Here is a 5,972-nt window from a genome sequence, read left to right on the forward strand (position 1 = left end):
TCTCTCTGCTAAGTGCATTCCTTTCAGCTAATAGGGGCATCATGGGGAAACATGAGGAAAGACAATGTGGTGTAGTGGTTTAAGTGTAGACATTGAATTCCAAGAGACTGGGTTTCAAATCCCTTCTTAGACCCCATCTACACTGCCATATAAAATTCAGATTATCTGCTTTGAACTAGATTTTATGAGTGTAGAAGGGACCTTAGGGGCCTTCCAGACAGGCCCTGTATCCCAGAATCTGATCCCAGGTTTTTTGCTTTAAACTGGATTATATGAGTCTGTACTGCCAAATACTGGGAAAACCTGGGATCAGATTCTGGAATATAGGGCTTGTCTGGAAGGGCCCTTCCTCATGGAGCCTCACTGTGTGATCTCACTGGACAAGTCTCACAATGAGAGGAAGGCAATGGCAACCTTCTAACAAATATATCTTGAACCCAATGAACAGCAATGATAGGGTCACATAAATCAGAGTTGATGTCTTTTTTTCATTATTTTAATTCAATTTGCAAATTTAATTCAAATGCAAATAAATAAAACAATACTTATATCATACTCATAAACATACTTAACTACATAACTATACCATTTCTTCCCCCCACACACATATATATATACTCTACATAAAATAGAAACATATATACATAAATCAGTTTTTATGTTCCCTCTTCCTTTTTGTCAGTTTCTCCATAATTTAACATGTTTTCTTCCTTCTTATATATAGCACATTCTTTACTTCTGGTTGTTTTTTACATTAATAAATGAATATTCCAACAGTTGCTATCTCCAAACATAGTTTTCCTCAAACCCACAAATAAATGGTGATAAAAAGATCCCTATCTTTTAGGAGTGTCCCCCAGGGATTTATCCCTCAACAAAATTGCTAACTTGCCCATTTCTAAGGGCCCTTCCACACAGCCTTATAATCCAGAATATCAAGGTAGATAGTCGACAATATCTGCTTTGAACTGGGTTGTCTGAATCCACGCTGCCATATAATCCAGTTCAATGTGGATTTTATACAGCTGTGAAGAAGGGGCCTTGGTTCCTACATTTTCACTGTCCAGATTTTTATAGTTGATAATTTTGTCTTTTTCCATTGTTGAGCATATCAGAAGTGGCATGAAGGCACTTCACAACATGCTGAAATCTCCATTTTGTTGTTCCAAACAAGTGTTTGTGTGTGTGTGTGTATGTGTGTGAAAAATGAATGGGGTCTTCTGATATAGAGGAAGAAGAGGTTATCTCCCAATTGGCAAAACGAGGAAGTGAGAGAAACTAAAAATGACTAAATCTGTGCATTTTGGTTCCACACAGACACTACATCCAGACCATGGTGACTTAGGTATTCCAAGTCAGTAAAGCATTGAATCTGCTTTGGGTTTTAGCCTGAACTTTAAATGAGAAGTCCAATTTGCTTCACCTATTTTGGTGAGAGAATTCAGCTCATTGGACAGCTTCTTCAACATTCAGATGAAAATGCAGTGCATATTAGTGCTTTGACTGTGTTTTCCTGCATGGCAAGGGCCCGAACTGGATGGCCCTTGTGATGTCTTCCAATTATATGATTTAGTTTTCTGCTTTAGACTCACCTTCTTTCTCTGGCCAAATCCTAATGAATCTGACCCATCTCTGGATATCTATAGTAGCTCCACAGTGCCACGTAGTGCCTACCTTTACTATTGCAGTGTTTATCTCTTGAAATTTGTACCTGAAGTCAGACACAGTGCAGGGTGATGATTTGAGCATTGGATTCAACTCTGGAGAACATATTTCAAGCCTTTTCTGTGTCACAGAAACCCACTCTTTCAAATGTGTCACCCTCCTAATTCAATTACCAATTCATTTCCAATGCAGATCTATTAAGATGTATTCCATCAAAATCAATTGAGTTTACACACAGCTAAGCAGGTAGACCCAGTGGAGTTTAGTGGTTCGAGTGTTGGAAGAGGGATGCATCTACTCTGTAGAATTACACCACTTTAATTGCCATGGCTCTATGGCAATTAAGCTGCTATGAGATGTGTAACTAAGTGAGGCACCAGCACTCCTTAACAAGATAAGGCCAAAGACCTTGTAAAACTACAATTTCCATAATTTCACAGCACTGAGCTATGGCAATCAAAGTAATGTCAAAGCACATTCCAGGCAGTCTCCGAGTTACAAACATCTGACTTACATGAAGTCGAATTTAAACTATGGACTGCAGTTAAGGATGGTCCTGCCTGGTGAGCATTTACGCTAACATCCAAAGTTTCAAATTAATGAACACACTTACCAGAGATGACGGCAGCGACAGAGGCTTTAATTACAATCTGCCCAGAAAAAGGATGCATGTAAGGCTAGGGCAAAAAATACAATCACGCCTATACATTGCACAGAGACGGATTTTTTAATATATTCAACACCGATTCAAGTTTTATTGCTCCACCCACTCCCTTTCCTGATTGGCCAGCAGAGGGGCTAGCCTGAAGCAGTGCTTTGATTGGCTGGTGCTGTGGAGATTCCTTGGACAGAGGAGGACTTACCCAAGGAAGGCCAATCAGCTGTCCAGGGAGTGGCTCTCCCAAGAGGAGACAAGCCCAATAAGTCTCTGCCCATATTTTGAGAGCTTAGGGGCTTTCTCTTGAAACAAAGGGACCAGACTTGGATGTTGATCTTGTGTACTGAAAGGCTTAGTGCCAACAAAAGGCGTTTAATGTAGATAAACAACCAGAGATCACCCATGGCTGGAGATCACCCATCTCTGAAACAATGGATCTCTGCTAATTGCTTTGTCATGGAAAAAGGCCTAGGGGGGTTGCCAACCCTTCCTGTCCAGGAAATTCCTCTGTGAGGTCAAGGGAAGGTGATGATCTTGTGGCTGACTCTGGCAAAAATCATATTTTAACACACACACACACACATCTATACATATATAAATATTCTGATCATAATTCCCTTAACTTAAACAGCAAAACTACTGGAGTAAATCACACCAAATTTGGCAACAAAAGACATAGTCACCCAATCTGTGTTTTTACATCAAAAAAACCAAAAAATGTAATCTAGAAATAACAAAAAAAAGCAAAAACACAAAATTCTTCACTGCACATGTGTGGAGCACCCCCCCCCCCAAAAAAAAGAAAAGAAAAAACTACATGACCACGTGAAGCCCAACGGAACTGTTAAAACCATTGCTAGGCACGGCTCGAGAGGGATTTGAATAGGACCCGACATCCCTGGCACCTTACCCCTCAGGAGAAAGCGTCCACCAAGAGAGAACCACATAGACGGCAGGGGGGCAGGCCATGGCCATCCTTCCTTCTCATCCGGAGAGGAGGAAAGAGAGAGAAAGAGAGAGAAGGAAGTCCTCCTTTCTCCTTCCTCCTTTCCAATCCTCTCCCTCTCTCACCAGCCTGCCACTCTGAAAGCCCTTGCTTCCCTTCCTTTCATGTCTCCGCCCACAGAAGCCAGAGGGCAAAATGGCCAGGCTTTGAGGCTGCAAGGCTATTCACTGCTATTCCACCTGGCCAACAAATGATTTCCATAAGCCACAGCAATGTATGGCCGGGCAAAGCTAGTCTATATATATAACACTAGCTGTGCCCGGCCACGCGTTGCTGTGGCAAAGTGGTGGTGGTATTGGTTAAAAATTGTTGTGTAATTTTTATTTGACGTTATTTGTATTTTTTAATTAATTTTATTGTAAGTTATCTTTTTTATTTATTATATTTTATTATTTTCTTGTATAATTTTTAGTTATTTTTTGTTATGGTATTTTATTGTATTAATTTTTTAGTGTTTTTTATTATTTTTATTGGGTTGCTAGGAGACCCAGTTGGAGGAGCTTAGCCTTCTAACTGGCAGCAATTGGATAAAAGCAATTATTCCTCTCTCTCTAATTAGGACTTTATTTTTCTTTTCTTTTTGTTGTATCAACCTAGAGCTGTGGATGATGGGTTGTGTCGTCAAATTTCGAGGTTGGGGGGCCTGTAGTTTTGTTGTTTTGTGGGTCGCCGTGATGACATCACTCTTTTATATATATAGATAGATGAGAAATGAGGGAGGTGTGCTGCTGCTGGTCCATTGCGGGGAGTCACAGCAACCTTGCAGGAAAGGGAAAAGAAATTATTTCATCTTATTTCGATTAAGTGTCCTTGGTGAACTATAAATCACAGGGCTGGGTGCGTTGTTCGACAACATATTAACAACTCCTAATTAAGAATGGGGGTGAGTTAACAGGAAGTGAGAGAAATCTACCTCTAGGAAGGAAAATTCACTCCTGAAAGAGTTATCATGGGGGAAAGGTGTCTCCACTGAAACATTATCTCCAATCCTTGTTTCCACAACAAGCCACATTTTTCAAAATCCAATTATCACAGGGACAGAAAGTGATGTGTAACCTTCTGAACAGGGGCACAGACAGCAAAACAAACACCAAAGGGGTGTTAACCCTTCCCTAGGCTATCCAAAGCTAAGATACATATATTTGGAAGGAATTATACTTAAAAATGCACCTGTTCCATCTTACAAACAAATTCAACTTACGAACAAACCTGCAGACCCTATCTTGTTCGTAACTTGGGGACTGCCTATATTTCCATAGTGCAGGCGCATCTGAAATAACAGAGCCATGCAGTTCAAGAGATCCACTCACAGCCTTCAAGTAAAAGGGAGGGTTTTGAGAAGCATTTTAAGAAGAGAAAAACCTGAGTTTCAATGGGGCAAAGAGGAGACAAAGGAAGAATAGGTGGAGCCATTCAAGAGAACAGGGACCATTGTTCGTAGATGAATTGGAGCGAAAGGATCACAGGCTACAACCCTGTTAAAACCAGGAAACAAGAAACCAGGTATTTGCACAAGAAATGATACTGATTTTGAGACATCAGTTAAAAGTGGCACCAGTGTCATCACTTCTGGCCTTGCGGGAGGGTGGGGACTATTTGGATTTCTTTTTAAAAAAAACAAACAAACAAAAAGCACTTTAAAAGCTTTTTAAAAATAATTCTGGCTTTATGGGCTTAACGAAAAGCTGCCTCACAATCGAACTTTGTAGAAGGATGCCTCTACACCAGGCATGGGCAAACTTTTGGGTGTTTTGGACTTCAACTCAGGGCCAAAGTTTGCCCATGCCTGCTCTACACTGTATAATTGACGTAATCTGACACCATTTGCACTGCCAGGCCTCCTAAGGAACATTCCTCTTCTTCTTCATTCACACAGTCGTTTCGGACTCTTTGTGACCTCATGGACCAGTCCACGCCAGAGCTCCTTGTCGGCCGCCCCCGCCCCCATTTCCTTCAAGTTCATTCTACATAGCCATATAACCCAGAATATCAAGGCAGATAATCCGCAATATCTGCTTTGAACTGGGTTATCTAAGGCCCCTTCCACACAGCTGTATAAAATCCACATTGAACTGGATTATATGGCACTCTGGACTCAGATAACCCAGGGCACATCTACACTGTACTTCTATCTCAGGAGCTCCTAGTTCAAAATAGCGTGTGGCCAAACAATGTCCCCTGAAACCACGGAAGGAATCGCTACAAAGCACAGAACACACGAGATTTTCAGTTATAGGAATATCACAATTCTGGCCAGAAAATGTGGATATTTAAATCTCTATGTTCCTACATTTAGAAAATACAGGATTTTTTAATGTTGGTTTGTTCCAGGGTTATACATGTCAGTTCCTGGTTGGTTGCATCCTAGAAACATGGCAACAGTTGACTAGAGAGCAAAAACTTTATACTGGCCTTCACATGTTTAATGAAGTTCGTGGCACACAAAGTTTTTGCCATGTAATCAACTTTCCCCATGTTTTTCTGATAAAAGCAATGAGGAACAGACATGTATAACCCAGGAACATCATCCTGTTGTTCCTAGGCACAAGAACATGACCAAACCTGTCTGGACAGATGGTCATGCGGCCTCTGAATGATAATAATGATGATGACGTTTATTCCTGCCTTGAAAGTGTCAGTTCC

This window comes from Anolis carolinensis, chromosome 6 (genome assembly GCF_035594765.1).
Source record: "Anolis carolinensis isolate JA03-04 chromosome 6, rAnoCar3.1.pri, whole genome shotgun sequence".
Taxonomy (NCBI): Eukaryota; Metazoa; Chordata; class Lepidosauria; order Squamata; family Dactyloidae; genus Anolis; species Anolis carolinensis.